Raw genomic sequence first — 19,847 nt, forward strand, 5'->3', positions numbered from 1 at the left:
ACACCCGCTGACCCGGACGTGCTCGGCGGGCAAAGGGCGGGACGTGTGGCTCCGCCCCCCGGGGCGCAGCGAGCCAATCGCAGCCAAGCGTTCTCTAGAGGGGCAGGGAGGCTCCGCCCCCCGGCCGCAGCGAGCCAATCGCAGTGATGGATGAGCCTCAAGGGGAAGGGAGGCTCCATCCCCCGGGCGCTGTTATCCAATCGCAGTGAGGGATACGCCTCGGCGGGCTGGGTGCTACCGGGTCCCAGTCCCGCTGAGTTCAACCCGCGCATCCCATACCTACCTGTGGAAACGGATAAACAGTAGTGGGAGATAACTAAAAGTTTCCTTGTAAATGCTTTAAAATGGGTGGGTTTTTTCTCATTTTTGCGGGATTTTCTCATTTTTGCTAGCAGTGTGCCCAGGTGGCCAAGAAGGCCAATGGCATCTTGGCTTCTATCAGAAACGGTGTGACCAGCAGGTCCAGGGAGGTTCTTCTCCCTCTGTACTCGGCACTGGTGAGACCGCTCCTCGAATCCTGTGTTCAGTTCTGGGCCCCTCACTACAAGAAGGATGTTGAGGTGGTTGTAGAGAGGAGGGTGCTGGCCTCTTCTCCCAAGTGACAGGGGACAGGACAAGAGGGAATGGCCTCAAGCTCCGCCAGGGGAGGTTTAGGCTAGACGTTAGGAAAAGTTTTTTCACAGAAAGGGTCATTGGGCACTGGCAGAGGCTGCCCAGGGAGGTGGTTGAGTCACCTTCCCTGGAGGTGTTTAAGGCACGGGTGGACGAGGTGCTAAGGGACATGGTTTAGTGTTTGATAGGAATGGTTGGACTCGATGATCCGGTGGGTCTCTTCCAACCTGGTTATTCTATGATTCTATGAAAATGAATAATGCGTAAATCGCAGTACATCTTATCTGAATAGATTTGGTGGTGTCACCTGAAATCGGTAAAAGAACTCGGGAAAGAGAAGTATTCTGTGGAGTGAGGAGACATGGCCGGCCATGCACGAGATGGGAGGATCTTCCACAGAACTCACACTCTGAAACCCATAAAGGGTTATTGATACAAACTGAGCACTTAAAGAATCTGCCTACTTAAAGCAGTAGTTACACCAATCTAATACATATTCATTACGTTACACAATTCTGAAAAAAAATACTTATTCTGCTCTTTTAATTAGTTAAGAGAAAGATGACCTTCCAATTAACCCCAGACCGTCACAAATTCATCCCATCTGGCACTACTTTTCCTTGAGGAGACACAGGTTCCCAGCCTTGAATGGATTAACTGCTGTGTTTATTACTTTCACAACTTGGTGCTTTCTTCCCTTAAGAGGTGTCTAGAGAGGTCAGAGTGCCCTGACCAGTCAGGGTATAGAAGAAACCTCTGAGGTAAACAAGGTGTTGAATATCTTTGTTATTCTTTCAGCTTCAAAGATCAGAAGTATTCATGTAGCCTAAAAGATCAAAAGTTTTTATTTATCTCTCCTGGGGTAACAGTGTAATGTTGTTAATCATAGAACAGTTTGGGTGGGATGGGACCTTAAATATCATCTAGTTCCTATCCCCCCACCATGGGATATTTTATTTTTTTTCTCAAATTACTTGAGTGTTTTTAATTCTAAATAGTGAGTCTGGTAAAATTCTGAATCCTGAGCTTATGCCCTTATCCTGGAAGTTGTTTTCTCTGAGGCATGGAGGTGCATGAGTAAAGAAGAAATTATAAAATTAGGTTCCTAAATTGTTTCTTTTCTTCTAGTTGGGATGGCAGATGCAGTGGTGTGTTTGGATAAAACACAGCATGCGTAGTAATATATGACCAGTCTCAGTTATTTTTGCAGTTGAATTATTTTAAAAAGGAGGTAGTAACATTCAAAGATCCTCTGGCATGTTTACACTTAGAAGATTTTTTAAAAGTAACAACCTGTCCCATATTGCTTACACAGCCTATGAAACCCTAAAGCAAACTTGCTTTTGTCCTACAGCTAATGATCCACAGAATGCAGAATTTTGACTGAACTGATAGTCACAACTATAAAGCATTAAATTACTAAATTTTATGTAAACAATTGTGAACAATCATAGTAGTATAATCGTAGTAGTAGCTACTAGCTTACTTGCAGTGTCATTTTTTCTCTGATGCCAAAGCAAGTGGTATTTTTGTCCTGTTGTTTCAAAATGTAGTTAAATTTTGAGTCTTGACTTTTGGGTTTTTTTTTTTATTTCTGCATTAATTATTCTGAACTGAGCTACCTGATCCAATTCAACCTTATTTCATAGCTAGCATTTCTCCTGTTCATACAGCTCTTCGAGTAGGTATGTGCTGTAAATACCTTTTGTAGAGAAAATTTTGCGTGTGGCACAGAAGAGTGACATTGAAATTAATAGAAGTGAAAGAGCGTATGCTTTTTTCATTTAAAAAGATGCCAAAACCCATGCTATGCAGAGCAAGAAATAGAGTTCCTAAGCCTACTTTTCTGATTTATAGGCTGATTTTTCACAAATCAGCTACACTTGAGATACTATAATTCACGTTGAAGCCATTTGGACTGAAGATCCAGTCTGTTCCTGAAGTGAGTATCTATAGTTAGGGACCAACACTTATACAGTTCGACTCAAGACAGTACTGTGGGTCCTGGACTGAGCTTAAATGGGGCTTCTAGGCTGTAGGCAGGGGAGTGGCAGGCTGCACCAGGCAGGGCTAGTCAGAGCCACTAGAGATAATTAATACCCTTAGGGCTTTGGTATAGCCAGTTTATCTTGAAATGATAGTTAGCAGGTTTAGTAAAAGGCTGGATTTTCTTTGTTTGGCTTTTTTTTTTTTAAAATTTGCTTTAGAAAGTACAAAAAAATTGAGTTAAGAAGTAGATCAGTTGTTTTATTTGATACTTTAATGTTGTGCTAGTTCCAGAGGCCATTGAATTAGCTGCGCATCTCAAACTCGCTACAGTAATAAGTTAGGAATTTCTGTCCCTATAGTAAGGAATGCTGAAGCAGGGCCTATTAAATACATGTTGAGCGATGTTATATGTATTCTTTTTCTACAAAATTAGCTCTTTTTCTTTTATTAAAACAACGTGAAAAGTAACAAGACAGAGCTGTAAGAATGGGTGGTCTATATTTGCTTTATGTTAATGTTTTGCTTGAAGGTGGCTTTTCATGTAGCGACTACAAGCTGTGTTACTTTATGCTGCCAGGATTAATAACCTTCTTTTGATGAAGCTTTAGTTTGGGGAAGTGTTTTGGTGCTTTGCTTTGGTTCAGCTACTGCGTGGAACACCACTGGTTGTCTTACAAGAGTCTATTTTTCATCACATGTCACAATGCAGTCAAGAAATTAATCACTTTTGCTGTGAAAAGCACAGAGCAGACTTTGTAATGGTGATTTTTCTTGACTTTTGTTCGGCTCATGCAGTACTCATTTGTTGAACTTTTTTTTACTTTTCCAGTCTGGGGCACATTTCAAACAACTGTTGAATGGTTAACGTTTAGTTTTTCTGCAACCTCTCATGTTTTGAATGAGTCTGCTTTAACACTGGTCCTCAGTTGGTTGTCGTCTGTTGCAGAAAGATGTCTGTGACCCTCCTCATTTTCAAGGCTCTTTTGGAAACCAATGTTGAGCAGTAATTGATAATTAGCTGGTGCTACCCCGGCTGAATGTTGGGTTGATATTGCTAGCAGTTTCTGCTTCTTTGTGTCCCCTTCTCAACTCACACGATCAAATTGCTCGGATTTGGTTTTTCAATCCCTAATATTTTCTTTAATTTTCTAGTAAATATAATTATGTCCTACAGAGTTAGATAGGCACCTGAATCTAAATAACTGTTTTGCAAGCAGAAGCTTTAAGAGTAGTCTAATATTTTCTGTTTTACAAGCAAGTTGTGTATTTGAATGGGGAAAAAAAACCCCAAAACCATGAGATGCTCACACTTCGTGCTTATCTGTATTACTGACTTCTTTCTAATCTTTGTTTGTCAGTTAACATCAGAAACATTAACAGCAAAGTAGCTGGAATTTTAGTTTCTGACATCGACACCTAGCATTAAGAGCTTTTCCTGTGCCCTGTAGACCTGAAAGGTGCAAGTAGAATAACTTCACAAAAAAAAAATGTTGCAACACTGGGCTTGGTCTAAATACTCTGGTGTGTTCTGTGAGCCTTAAAACTCTTACCCTGCAGATCCTGTTACCTAGAATGCCAAGTATTTCAGCTTTGTACAGGTCTACTGCTCTTTGCTGTACCATTGGTTGTCATTTACCTTGGTTGCATAAAACGTAACATCTCTGTACTTAGAAATATTGCAGAGCTGGGGCTATAGCCACACTCTTTTTCAATATTCTCCCTGTGGGGCATAGCAAATAATTTCCATTTATTTTTCTGTGGATGCAGAACCTGGTCTGTTTTCAAAAGATGATTTTTGGAAGAGATTTTCATTCTGTCCTCAATGGTGCTAATGAATAATGGCATAAAAAGTTAACAGTACAAGTGCAATTTTATGAAGTATATTTTATAATGCTTAAACTCACAAAGTTTCTAAATCTAAAACTATTGATGGAATGCCTTGTGAGTATGGTATCATTATTGCCGCTTTCAGGCAAAAAAAAGAATGAATAATTTTCAGAGTCACTATCCAGCATTCTTTTTACAGAAAAATTGGGCTTACACTGTGGTGTTGTGTAGTATTTTTTTCTTGTCACAGCCTTGCATTTTCCTGTTGGAGTCATTTTCTGTATGTGTGTGTGTGTTAGTATGTTCCAACATGTCAAAATGCTTTCATGTTCCAGGAAGCTGTGATTGATAAACACCTAATTGTTAAATCATAAATTTTATTTGAATGATAAACAGCTCATGTACAAAGAGCTACTTGGCAAAAGCAGGTGGGTTTTTTCCCCCCCCTTCTCTTCCTGGTGAAGGCTTTTTCAGGGATTATGCAATAGCATTACAGATTTAAAATGCGTGCCTGCAATTAATAGGACAAGTGAGGATTATACTAAAAGCTGTAGAGGTATCAAATGAGAATGCAGTGCTGAAATATAGAGAATGAAAGTATTACTAATTTTTATTATTGAATGTTTGCTAGGAAGAATTAGTGTCTTTAGGATTTTGATCAGATTTGCACTTAGAGAGATATGATTATTTTTACTAACTTTCTCATGATGAACTTAAGGAACTTTCTAATTCTTTACTCTCTGTCTTTTTAAAATATTTAGTTTTACAAAAGCTTGCCCTTGAACAGAGCAAAAGTTGTTTGTTTTTGGTTGTTTTTTTTTAAAAAAAAGAGAGTTTGAGATGGAGACCACGCTGATTATTCTTTACCAAAATTTTCTTTTGGGAGGACTCCTGAGGTCTGATAATGTGTTCTTTGGAATGAAATTGCTCAGCACACAGATCACAATTTATCTAATGTTTTAACAGAGGTATTAGTAGCCAACCAAAGAACATGGAGATCTAGCATCTCCATATTCTCCAGTCTTTTTGATAAAATTATTTTTCATAAAATGTTTTTCGGACACGTGCTTTGACATAAAATAATGACATTTAATAAAGACATTTATTTTTCAGAAAATGCCTAAAAATAGCCTGCTGTCTATAGTCCGAGGAATGTTATGTGTGTACTGGAAGTTGAAGGTAAGAAAAGACTACATAATGGGTACCAAAATCAGTATTGTCTTCTACTAACTTGCGCTTTTGAATATGTTACAAAAGCAGTGCTTTGTAGCACTGTTAAAACAATGTTTTTTATTCCAAAATCTGTGCATGCTCTCTTAAAACCAGGTTTTTAAGAGAAAGTTTAAGGAAAGGAAAACGCATTACACAAGCAAGTACTTCAGTGGAGAAGTTAGTTCCAAAAATAACAAAGAACACTTGTGCTGAAATTATCAGGAAGGATGAAGCCTGAGAATCAGCCTGAAGATGAAGAAAGCTTTTGGGAATATGTCAACAAATCTTTCTCTGTTTCCTGGGGGTGCCTGGTTGTTTTCAATGTCCTTTTCATTAATGTCACTTATAATATAAACTGTATACTGACTTATATACATAGAAATTAAATATAAAAAGCAATTACTTTTCACGTCTCCAACATCCATAGTCTCTTCTCTGATTATTTACTTTTCTTCTATGTTTCCCTTCCTTTTTGCTTCTACAGAACCCTTTCCACTTTTATTTAAGCACTTTAAGTGACAATGTTTCAACAGATCAATGCCCCTACTTTTTGTGGGCAGAGCTCTGTCGTGCCAAATGAGTTCTGAAAGATCTGTTCAACAGCCTATGACCGCAAATACACCCTGATCTAGTTCATAGATATGCAATGTTGATATTTATATCTTTTTGCAGCACAAAAAATTCTTCTCAAAACTTAAAGCCTGTTTCTAATGTGCTTGAAAACATGGAGAGCAAAACCCCAACTCAGCATGAGGAGAAGGTTGAATGGCATGGATGTTGCAGAAACTGGGTATGATTTATATTTTAATTATTAAATGCTTCAGAGTTCCTGCCTGTGTAGATGATCTGAACAGGTAATGTTTAAGGTGTAAACAAGGCACCCAAGCTTGGAAGTTTGGATCTTGTGTTTATCTTTCTAAACCTCTCATTTTAATATTTTTTGAAGATGTTAAAAGCTTTTTCCACAACCTTTTAAGATAACTTTTTTTTTTAATACAGACTGAAATAAAATGTATGTACACACAGAAATATATATTTTCACCCTCCTTACACACATATGTTATGCTTATTATATAATATATTTTATAATACACTATATTATACATTATTTATTCACCTAAAATAATAAACTGTAAGTAACCTATCTTTTCTATCTATTTACATATTCATGAACTTAGATTTCATAGATGTTTCCTTTGATCTTAAAGAAACACTGCCAGAATATGTAGATACATATTGAACAGTATTTACTTTTAACCTCAGCATTAATTATGAGTTGTTTATTTTATGTTTTCACCAGTGTATTTTCATATAATTTAGAATCGTAGAATATATCAAGTTGGAAGGGACTTGTAAGGATGATGAAGTCCAAATCCCTGCTCCTTGCAGGACCACCTAAAACTAAAATATATGACCCAGAGCATTGTCTGGATGCTCCTTGAACTCTGACAGGCAATGTAGTCTTCCCTTCCTCCCCCGACCCCAATCACTAATGTTTCTTTAACATCTCTTTCTCACTTTTTATATAGAAGTAATTTATTTTTGCTGGGCACACTAATAAATTTAGGTCCTGATGAAGAAAAATAACTTTGTATGGGGAAAAAAAATAGTAGATTTTTTTCCTCTCAAGATGGAAACTATTATTGTACTGGATCTAATTACTAGTTGTGAAGTAGGGATATTTTCTGTAATATATTTCATCCCAAGAGGAAAAGGTGAACTTTTAAAACTTGACCTTTATGTCAGTGATTCTAAATAATGTCTTAATACGCGTCTTACTGTTAATAAGGGAAACACTTTACTTTTTATCATCTTGCGTTGTGGATGAAAAACATAAATCAGATTACTTTAAAACTCCAGTGTTATAGCACAATGTGTGTCTAGCTATTAATTTATTTGAGAAATGTCTATTCTGTGTTTCTCTCTAGCACTTGATGTGTTTATTTTCACATTTTTCTTAGAAGGTCAAGGACATTTTGTTCAGTTACTTGAGAAGTAATGTGAATGGATGCCATCCTTGAAGACTGTTTTTATATCTCCTATCAACATGTAACTTAAGTTTACAATTGACTTGATCCATGCAAGCAGAGCCATTGATTCTTAACTTTACCAGGCATGTGCCTAGCTATCTTGAATTAAGGCCTCATATTGGAAGAGAACCAGTAACTGTTACCAGCCAGAAGCAAACGTTATTTTAAGATGCAAGGAAGTATTACAGGCACTGGTTAGTTGTATAATTTGGAAGCTATTTCCATGTTTTGGTCTGAGTATACTTTCTCGCTCAACTTACAAAGCCATGTGGCAAATGGATAATGCTGCTGTGTGAGCAGCAATGAACATCCATTTAAAAGTAATTTAACTGAACAGGTACCTTTAACTGTAACAATCCAGAAACAGGTAACAGCATTTAGAAATAAAAATAATGTAAAGTTTCAAATTTTCAGACATTTCTTTTTCCCTTTCCTAAGGCATCTTTTAAAATCAGTACTTAGTGATATGTCAGAGTGGTTATACAAGGAGATATTTGACTTCATATTCTCAACCATTTTTTAATGGAGTCTAGGCTACAGTTCACAGATGTGGCAAGCTATCAGGCCAGAAATACTATATTACAAATTGCCTGGGTTTGCATGTTAATAGAACAGTGTCTCGTATTGTCAAAGCAAGTAAGACTGAATAGTGTGAGGAGGGAAACCAGCCTCTCCAGGAGCTGTGTACGGATATCTGCCTAGAGTTCAGACATGATTTTATCTGCCAAAACGCAGTAGTGGTACTGTTACTGTCTTGCAGTTCTCCATTGCTGGAATTGCCATCCATGATGCAGTATGTTTATAATAAAACTGTGTTTCTATCTGCAAGCTCAGCCTGGGATGTGAAGTGAAGTTGTTTTTGTTCCGGCTTGCATATCGCCACTAACAGAGCTGCTGCTGGAACTTAATCAAGAATTCTGTTGATTCAGAAGCCAGTAAAGAAACTCCCAGAACTATTTTGCCTCTGCAAGTATGAGTAAAAGTTTATTTATAACAGTCAAGTGACTATGCATGCATGTAGATCAGATCATTTACATGAAGGGAGATGCAAATTTCCCAGGTTACTCTATCTGACTATTATCTCACTGAGTAGAGAGAGGCTCCCATTTGCACCTCAGCAGATTATTTTCATGATGTATATACAGTAATTTATAATGTGTTGGAAAACAAAACTTGTAAGAGAAACACTTCTAACTAGCTAATGGCTAAATATTGTTCAGGCATAAATCCTGTCCTTGCTTCCATTGTCTGTGCATTTCCTTCTTGCCCTTTTAGTTTGATCAGCATGTCTGTACTCAGCCATGCTTGTCTCTGAAACTGTAATGTTGGAAAACCTTCAACCCTTATGGTGATTGTTTTCATTGCTTGACTTTGCTGTTAGTTTTTCAGAAAGTTTAGCCTTGCTGATGTTTAATGCTGTTACGTCCTGTTCATCAGCATGCAGGAAAATGTCTTTTTATCTTTCTTTAGGGTAATTTGTATTTTAACATGGGTGTGTAAATGGAGCGATCTGTTTGGTTCTGTGTGAATCGATGCTGCTTTATGAAAGGCTTTTATAGCCTGTCATAGGAGATGTGAAAACTATGAATCCTTTGAATTCATGTACATGTGATTGTTTGCATGAATGACATTAACACTTTGTCTGATTTCTTAATTCTGATTTGAAAATATCTGTGTTATTTCCCCTCAGAAATGTTTGATCAGTGATTTCTAACACGCTATTGTCACATCAGCAGAGGGCAGTATTGAGGTATAAATAGAATAATCAGAAATTGAAATTGTAAAAAACAGCTGCCATGTGTTTTCAGTTTTCCTTCATAGAATCACTGCATAATTTCTAATGAAAGGGGCCTCTGCAGGTTGTTGAGTCAATCCCCATCTCAGAGAGCCAAATTCAACATTAGATACAATCAATATGACCATGGTAAGGTGTCTGCGTTGCTGGGTATTCTATGACAATCTGCGATCAGATTAGTTCTCTCTCTAAACCACTTTTATATCCACTTATGAGACTGGATGCAAAGCATGCCTAATGCTGAAGTGTGGTTATTTTGTCTGAATAATACTGGGAAACAAATGCTTAGCCATTTTTATTTCAAGGTCAGAAAATAGTAAATTTTTTTTTAACAATAGCTCTTGCATGTTTTCATCAACTTTAATAACAATAGGCAAGCATCTGAAAGAAAAATTAGTCCTGTGAGTATTTTGTCTGTTACTTCTGCAAGGCAGGATTGACCAGCACAGCTATATCTATGTGGCTTCTGTTGAAACAATGTTCTATTGTTCTTTTCTTTGTTTTTACGTATAGTTTCTATACTTACAGAAGTATAATATATGCTACTCAATAGTATGATTTTTTTTTTCTATGTCTTTGTTGGAGAGCTGAGATAGACAGTCACAGGAAGAATTTACAGAAGTACATATTGTTTTCATGTTAAACTTTTTTTTCAACGTGTGTTGTATTGAATTGTGGACAGATTTATAGGAAGTGGAGGCTTATCCTAATCAGTAAGTTTTATTAAGGAAAATTTTTCTTTTTTTATATAAACACAGTCCTAGCCTGCCATCATTACTTGAATAAATTCCAGTTCCTTTTCTTCAATCTGCCTGCTTATATTAGTTAAAATTTTATTGGCTAAAATAGTAAGATGTTTAACTTTGTAGGATGTACTATTTTCCTTTAGTTTATCCAATTCTGTGATGCTTTTTAAGAGTGTATTTGAGGCAAAATTGCAGGCTTCTGATCTGTGGAACAAATCTCTGTTATAAAATACTAAACGCAGTGCTATGTTAGAGAGTTTACCGACACTCGTGTCACAAAACGGCTTCTGGCATTTTCTTAAGCCATTTAGATACATTAATAATTTGTGCATCTAAATAATAATTTTACTTTAATTCATGCTTTGCTACTGTCTTCATCTGTGAAGAAATGTTGCATCTCAGTGTCTGGTTTTCAATCTTTTTTGACAAACATTTAGTTACAAGGTTTATGCAGACAAAATATTTGGGTTTCTACTTATTAAACAGAACTACTAAAAAGGACTACTTCTGGTTTTTATATTCTCTTCTTTTCTTCTAGAATAGTAAATACTATGAGTATTGTTAAGTCACTATTACAACTAACACAAACATTTGCCTACTTCTGTTGATGGCAAACTGGAACAACTCATAAAGTAATTGTTGGCATCTTAAAGGCACTTTTACCTCTGAATTAAATCAACTTGGTTTTGAAAGCTGTTTGGCTAAAATTCTGGTTCTTCTCGGATGACTAGGTACCCCTTTAACATAAGCAGTGGGGCTTAGTTAAATTGGCAGTTTAGATTCCTGGCAACTGCTCAGACAAATTAGTTTAAACTATCTCAGGCAAATGGCCCCATGAGCCATGTGCGTTTTTGAGTGTTGATGTGTGTATATCCTAGCAAGAGAAAATAGAGCTTGGGTATGGCGTGTGTTTTGGTTGTGATCAGAACTTTGGCAGGGATTATATGAAGTTTTATTAGCAAAGTTACACTGCTTCAAGGCCTGCACAGCTTGGATGGGTCCAGTTTGCATATCAGCACTGTGCTTCCCAGTATCTCCAGTTCCTGAAGCAGCATCAGACTTACGCTTTGTGCCACCGTTAGAATACCTGCTAAAAGTTGGAGACAGATCCAAACAGACAATATACTTTGATCACTGATAAGAAGCCTTTGTCATATAGGGCTACTATAAAGTCAGGGAATCTTCTCCCAATTATGTTATTTTTAAAAGAACCAATATTTTTTAAAAATCTGGAATGTTCTTGATTTCAAAATACTGAAGATATCTTCTTTTTTTTTTTTGGTAACATCAGTGGAGATTTTTTTTTCCTATTTGATTTCAGTAATAAAGATTTTATATTAAACTTGCTGATGAGTAATACCAGCTGTAGATCAGAGGTTAGCATAAACATCTGTGAAGGTAATGTGATAGTTGAGTGTGATGGAAGATGATGGCATGGAGCTGAGTAAGTACTTCTGCGGTGAGTTTTAAATGATGTACGTTGTAGAAGGCTTGGAGCCATGCAAGGCACAGAAAAGTTAAAGATCAGTTTAGGACAGATGATAATGACAAATACTGTCTTTTCTGGGTACTGACTGAGACTATAATAGCTGAGATTTAAGAGAGACAAAATTCACAATTTGGCAGTCCCAGCAGAGATTGTGTGGGAAGGGTCCCAACCATAAACTTATATCTCTCTGCAGAAAATGTAGCTCAGAAGGGATATCGGGGACAACGATGAGGGATAGAACAAGCCTTAACAACATGGAAGTTATGAATGGTCTCTCTACAAATTGTTGCTCCTAGTAAACAAGTATATTTAGCACTCCTGCTGACAATCTTTCTTGCAGCAAGTGTTTGGAGTGTATTTGGTGAAAAGGAATGCAAGGTCATCCCTTGTGTCGCACAGTAACTGAAAAGATTTGAGATACGTGAATCTGTCAGAAAGTGGCTGAATTATACCTGGTAGGCTGCAAAAAGAGCATATCCCTAGTGCTTTCAGAGGTAGGTACTAAATCTACAAAAAGCAAGTAATGGTTTTAGTTATGACCTTGTGAGATCAAAGTTATTCTGATTGATTAGACTCGAGCACATAGCGCTACAAATCCTTCATGTAACATCCTGTGTTTTTCTGTTCTGCTTTCTACTCCTAGCCCCCAAAACCTCGCACATTGTCTTCTGTACTTGCATGAGATTCTATTGCATATACTTTTTTTTTTTAAAAAAAAGCAGATCATTATCTAGTCTTGTATTACAAGCTTTACTTCAGCTTCATAGCAAATTATAGGGAGAGTTTTGTGATCTTTTCCAATATCTAAGTATTGCAAAGTTTAGTTGTGACTCTTGATGAATTTTCCATGAGGATGACCAATTGCACTCTTGCTTAGTTTATATTCTGTTACTATTCTAATGGATGAGTGAAGAGAAAAGGATATTGTTTATTTTTACTTTCCTTTGCAGGGCTGTGATTTGTGACACTCCTCTGAAATAACCCGTACGTTTCCCTAGTAGGTTTCCTTAGTAGTTTTCAAGGAAGAGTTGCGTTGATTATTATATTGAAATGTTATGATATCCAAGGTGCTGCTCTGATTTTGGCAACTTGAGTTTTGTTCCAAAAAATTTGTTTAAAATAAAATAAGTGGGATTTACTGTCAAGGATGTTTAAATGCTTCTTGAATTGTGGAACAAGTTAAATTGACTTTAAAATCCTTCCTTTCCCCCAAAATATTCTGAACCTTTTTCTAAAAAAAAGAAGAGTGTGATGAAGGGGTATTTCTTATAAACACTTGTATGGACACTTATAAACATACATTTCTTGGATTCCTGGTACTGGAAGCAATGGCATGTAGTGCATCTTTCCAAATCCATGTAGCCAATTACCTACAATAAACTTTCTAGAAGTAGACAGACTGCATCAGTATACCTCATAAGAAAAGTTTTATGTGGGTGCCTTACCTCTCATCTGGAAACAAAATTGGTAGGAATCTTCTACCTGTCCACATTTTGGAAAGACTGACACTGGCAATGGTGGATTACATATAGTTTCTTCTACTAGTAAAATGTAGGTGGAGCAACTTTATAAAGGAAACAGGTTTTTTGTCTTTCTTTCATTTAGCTTTTTTTTGGGGTGGGGGGTGGGGTGGGGTGGGTGGGTAGGGGAAAATAGTAAAGTACTGTCATAGCTGTATTTCCAAAAGAGAAGAGGTATCTGTACTTGGCTCGGTGCAATGCCTGTCCTAATGGACTTCTGAGCTTGGTTAAGGTCTGTAAATTCTATTCTTTGCGTAAATTTCTTAACCAATAACTTGGCTCACAGATATTTAATGACATTTTTTGCAACACTCCAAGTAGGAATGGGGGCTTAGTACAAGCAGATGGTACAGCACTGAGGAATAATTGGCAAGCTGATATTATTTAAGTAATCTATTTTTAACGTTGTATTATTTTTCTTATTCCTGAGATTCTGTAGAAAGGAAAGAAATGAACTTGAATTCTGTAGCAGTTGAATGTCTGGGTACTTTGTGCATAACCAGAGCAGTGAGCAATGGTTACCTTGCTTTGAGGTGTGGAAGTAAGCTTGACTTTTATGGGCTATTGATAGCCAAATCAGTTATGGTTTTTTTTCCTAGCATTTTCCTCATGCCTGTGTTTGAAGGCTCAGAAAGAACACCAAGTATCCTGTATGTTGACTTGGCAGTTCAAACCCAGAAACCTTCAAAGGCCAATGCTCGCCCTGCTCACTTCTGAAGAAGACAGAACCCTGCTCAGGCAGTATCTCAGCCTGCTGACTCATTTGGTATGTGTTTTTTGCTCATGCACTGAGTATGTTCTGTGCAGTGTGTGTTCTGTGTGACATCAGAACAACTAAAATGTTATGTGTAATGGAAAGGATCAATATTTTGGAGGCAAGATTAGGAATATAAAATGCTTTACAGCTTGAGTGAGAAAAGGACTAACATGGGAGTCAAGTATTGTGAACTGTAGGGCAACTTACTGCAGTTCCTAAAAGCTAAATGTGTGTATGAGCTAACCTGGGTGCCCCATGAGCAACTGTATCAATGTTGCATTGCTACATCTGCAAAAATAAGATTTTCATTACCATCTTCACAACCTTTTGTCAACTTTGCAGAGTTATTGCGAACACTGTTTGCTTGCAGCACTGTATATAATATTGTATTTCTCTGAAAAATGCAGATCTACTTCTGAGCGGATGAAGGCAGGAAAAAGGATCTGTAAATGCATGAAATTATGTGCTGGATAGTTAAATGTCGCACCTTCTTGTTATGCTTATGAAATGCCAACCAGTTTGTTAAATCTGTTTAAAAAATAAACACTTTTACATGAAGATGTCTTTAAGCCAGTGCCCATGCTGGAGGGTAGGAAGCGACAGGCAGTCGCTTCTACAGGCAAGAAGCATGAGGCAGCAGCACGGAATTATAGAGCAGTGGCATCTGTTGTATTGTTTGTCTGGACCATGTTTACTGCCTTGTATTAGATCAGCTCTGAGGAATGAGACTGACAGTGGTTTAAGAAATACTACTTCTCTTCTTAAAATGGCTTTCTTTCCCAGATGCAAAAAGCTTGGAAGAAGGGGACAATGAAGCAGCAGCATAGATAGACTATTCTGAAGAGGAGTGAAAGAGTGAATCTGGTTTCTTGTGGACAGGCAAAAGAGGAGAAATCCTACCTTGTATATACGAGTGATGTAGGTGAGGGAAAACATTGTGCAGGGGGGTGGTGTGGCGTGGTAGAGCTGATTTTGTTATTATTCTGGGAGATTGGCTCCCTGTTCTTTTATAGGTCAGATGTTTTCAGGGAGGTGAACAGCTGAGATTGAGAATTTTAGGTCTTGAAATTTAAGTCTGTTCTAAGATGGGATCTGCCATACCCAGTTTTGTTCTCCTTTTGTCTTCACGTCTGCATAAAAATATGTGGACACAAGTGTTACAGGTGTGCTTGTGTTAGACTATGCCTTGCCCCATTTAACATCTTAATAAACAGGAGAAGTATATCTGAGGGCCGTCTGTTTGGCTGAGTTTTGTGGTGGTGTCTTTTGGGGCTTTTTTTTCTGGAATGAGTTGTGGAAACTGAATTTTCAGTTCTGTTATGAACTGAACTGCCAACTGCTTGGCACGGCCTTAGCCTCTCTTCTCATTCTGCAATTTTTGTTCCCATGATTCATGTCATGAGAATGCTCCTATGAAAGCTTAAAGCCTGGCAAACTTATTCAAACTTTAAAAAAAAAAAAAGTTTACAGCAATTATCTCTTATTAGGCTGATACGTGTAAAAAGATAAGGTTTTCAGAGACCAAGGGAAGTGCTTTATATACCTGAAGGCTTTTCTGTGTTCCTCTAGCTTATCAGTTAATGTAATAATGTATTTCTTGACTGAGAAATGGAGTAGTAACTGAAGCAGCCACAAGTCCAAAATACCAGGAAGGCTACTAAAGCTGACTGTATTCTCTAGAGGGGAAAAGGTTCAGAATTGTCATTGAGGGATATTTCTCAGACAAGGATTTTGAGGTGATGAGACTGAACAATCAAATACTTCGTAGCATAGTTATAACAATATCTGCAGGCAGTTGGTGTGGATGAAGAAGCAGTTGTTTCAGATGGCAATTACAATAGCAACTTGTGAAGTATATAGAGAAATACACAAATAGTAGAACTACAACTAAAAAGTTATGAAGATTGTTACTTTCCAAGTACCAAATGGCATATGAAACACATCAGTTTATCCAATCATAATTTTCTATGACTCTCTCTTGGCCTTATATGACCTAGGCACTGTAATTAAGATGCAAGTTTGATCCTCTGACTGTTGTATTGATCACCCTCCTCCTTTTACTAGGTATTATTGAAAGGTTTCATTCTCAATACTAGTTTTTTAATTCTCAAAGCTTATTGCAATAAATTAAGTTTTGAGAATTAGATTCCAAACTTTTCCCTGTTTCTTTGTCAAAATAATTTTTAAAGCTTTCACATTAAACTCAATGGTTTGAAATTATAACTAAATTTCCGTAAACTAAGAATTTGTAAATGGAAACATCTTAGTAATTTAACGTTTAGACGTCTTCCATGACACTGCTGCCTCCCCCCATCTCCTGTGCGTAGTCTTCCTGACATTACCACTTAGCAGAATACTAGTAAATGAGCCAGAACACCTTTGCCTCAGCACATTTCCATTGACTTAGCTTGGATTTCAATGATGAAAGCCAGAGATTAAATAGAACCACAAGAGTTCAACAGTCTTGTAAGTGAAAGTAAAACAGCAGTGCAAGGATTTGTCTCTGTACCAAACAAGTAGACAAAGGCAGAAATTATTATTAAATAAGAATATAGAAATCAGGTACTACTAGTTTATAGCAAAAAGGGTGTTTCATTTAGTTGGGTTTGGGTTGGGTTGGGTTCTGTTGTTGCATAGATATTTTTGTTGCTTTTGTTTTCCCATGAGGGAATTATACTTGTTTTCTTGCAGGTTTGCAAACTAATATTTTTCCTGACTATCATGGGATGAATTTTTTATAGAAATAGTCATGTTACAGCTAGTATAACAAAACCCTAGAGTGATGACAATGCTACTTTGTATTACAGCCTGTTTGTTTGTAGCTGATAAAACACACTTTCACACTTGTGTTTTAGTTGTCCTGTCACACTTGTTAACATGACGTATATGTGCTTGTATTTTTCTGAAGTCAGGGATTTGATAGATAGTAGCCATCTCAAGCAGAAAAAGGAGAAACTTAATCCACTGCTTAACTGCTCTTAACCTTATTTTATAAGGGGAGAAAATGAGTCATAACTAAGGCAGGGGAAGAATAAGATAAATAAAGGCTGCTCACACTAGCTAATAATAATTACACAAAGTACCATACTGTTCTTAGGACCTGGCTGTTGAGAAAAATTCATTTAATAGCAACGTTCCTCGTGATAGCATGTATCAAAGCGTTTAATAGGGAATGTGGGCATTCTTTCTTGCAACAAGTATCTTAAAAGGCTTTTTTCTTTTTTTTCTTTTCAGTCGACTGTGAGTAAAGCTGTGAACAGGACAGTCGTTTTCATGTAGTCACTCATCTGAGGCTCTATTCAACTCTCACTAAATCAATGGCAAAATTCTTGCTGACTTCACTGAACTGGATGGCACCTCAGGTGTAATGGGGAACAATGCTTGCTTTCTTTTTCTCTGTAAAGGCCTTACCTACATATGAATATGTAAACTGAAATTACTAAGTTCTAAACACCATGGTGTTTTTTTCTCCTCTTCTGCTTCAGCTACAAAAGGCCTACATCCAGTAGATATATCCATCTGTGTGTGTCTATATCCCTGGAATGAATTTGCATCGATTTCATATAAATGTAGGATTACCACCATAATGTGTTACCACATATAAAATTTGAACTTCCCACCACATAGATTTCATCTTACCTTCATTTTGTAGAATGTGTAAGTTAGTGCTTAGTAGTGAAAACAGGATGTTTACTTTCAAAGAGCAGCATCAAAAGGAAAAATTTTATTAAGATATACTCACCCTTTCCTGTCTTTACTGTTTGGGCATAGAAGATAATCATAATGAAATATTCGATTAAAGACTATTGTTAGGACAGTTAGACATAAAAGGTAAATTATATGATCTGAATTTTAGTGGAGATGGCTTTTTGTTCTCATCAACTTTGCTTCTATTTAAGGTAAAGAGAAGCTATGCAAGCTTGTTCTTCAGTCATTTTCAGAAAAAAAAATAGGTTTTGTTATTGCTTTTTTAAAACAAATCCAAAGAACTTCAATAAATGATGGAGGGAGAAGAAGAAGCAGGCAGAGTGGTAACTTTTTGATCATCCTTATCCGTCTATCTTCTGCAACAGAGTTCTTTATTTAATTAACAGTAGGGCACAAAGATCCTAATACCGTTGTTCTGACATTGTAAAAATAATACTCTCCCTGTCCCAAAGAGGTTGCAGTCTGAACATGCTCCCTCTTGATATACTTAGTCAGTAAGAATAAGTTGAGGGAAATTGACTTAAATAATTTTACCAAGCAGATATCTTTGCCAAGTAAAACTGCTTTAAATATTTAAAAGTATGAAGATGCATTATCAAAGGGGCAGTGATGGCACTTATTTGCTTCAGTCTCCAGCAGTCTTTTTATAAGTAAGTTGGTGCGCAAAAATACCTAGAGTTTATAGAAGTAAGAACTTCAATATGATTAAGTCTAATCAACTACAATGTAGCAGATAAGCCACTGGAAAAACACTCTAAGCTAGCAAAGGTGTCATTCTAGGTGCAAAATAAACATCTGTGCTCGGAGGGCTCAGTTTTGCATTTTAAGGCAAAAGAAAATATTGTAATAAAATATTTTTAATGAAAGTAAATATTAATAAATAATTTTGTTCTACTTATACAGCAGCAAAGATCTAAAAATACAACCTCTACTCTTGGAAAAAATCAAATGAAACAAAGGATTTGTCAGAACAATGTAGAAGAAAAGCAGAAAATCCACCAGTGGCTGAGACGGTAATAAGAGAGTCATTTATTTCTGCTATCTTCCCAGGCCATGTGAACTTTAGTTTTCAGAGTAAAACCAAAATCCAAGATCAAGTATCAACTCTATTTCACATCAAGTAAAAACATTTAGGAGAGGTGTTTAAAACAGAAGAGTGAAAATTGTAGACTCGGGTGCAAATGCTTCAAGCAGCTCTGTTGCAGCTTTTTGACAGTGAAAAACTTAAAAGGTTTCGACAATGCCTGATAAACGTCAAAATCCTTTTCAAAATGACAAGGAAGGAGAGCATGTATTCAGGAAGCAGAATGTAGAAATAAGTCTTCCTCAAAAGCATTACCAGGTAAAGATATAAATTTGTAGGACTTTACCTAATAGTAAATTAAAATTATGCATCTAGTGGAATGGAAAATAATTTATATCAATTTAATTGATCTCATTGAAGCCATAATATCTTAAGGATACAAAAAATTTCATGAATAAATTTAGATATTACTAATGTGTTGATGAGAGTTCTACTTGAAATATTTCAAATTTAAGTAATTTAAAATCTGTAAAAAAATTTATATAAAACTTTGCAAATAGAAGAAAAGATGATTTGAGTGGGAATAATTTATTGAATTTTTACTTGAATATAATGTAATATTTTACTTGAATTAGATACTGCTGCTTCTTACCTACATAATGACATGTCATGCTAAAATTGTTATGAAATTTGCTTTTCTCAGGTGACAAATGCTATAACAATTTTCCTTTGGCAATGGTTCCTTCAACTATAAACATGAAAAAGGGTTGTCACAGATATTGCATGCTATTAGTAAGAATTGTAACCCCCTAAAACATACAAACTAATCTATTTTTAAAGAATTCAAAGACTGTAAAATTAGGCCCTCAATTACAAAGTGGTATTTAGAAAGCTTTTTGTGCTTGAAGCCTCTTAAGATGATGTTAACTGGTACAGCTGTAAACTTGTGTTTGTGTGTGTGTTGTATAGTTTATATCAATGTCCTCAATTTTATAAAGAATTACTATTAAAAAACATTCTTCTGGCGTCATGCTGCCACCATTCTCAAACATGCATTTTTTCTCAGTGGGTTTGGATTAGTTAGTGTTCCCTTTTTTAAAAAAAAATGAAAAGTATTTAACTTCTGTAAGTCTTCAAA

The 19,847-nt window shown here is 36.4% G+C and overlaps 1 long non-coding RNA gene across 1 annotated transcript; it reads left to right on the top strand.

Moving 5' to 3' along the window:
- The first annotated feature begins 4,940 nt into the window (after positions 1-4,940).
- On the top strand, positions 4,941-5,938 carry LOC138720785 (uncharacterized). Its single transcript, XR_011337475.1, has 3 exons — positions 4,941-4,984; positions 5,542-5,607; positions 5,755-5,938. It is a non-coding gene; the product is annotated as an uncharacterized lncRNA (long non-coding RNA).
- Positions 5,939-19,847: the final 13,909 nt, after the last annotated feature.

The sequence above is a fragment of the Phaenicophaeus curvirostris genome, chromosome 5, assembly GCF_032191515.1.
Source record: "Phaenicophaeus curvirostris isolate KB17595 chromosome 5, BPBGC_Pcur_1.0, whole genome shotgun sequence".
Lineage (NCBI taxonomy): Eukaryota > Metazoa > Chordata > Aves > Cuculiformes > Cuculidae > Phaenicophaeus > Phaenicophaeus curvirostris.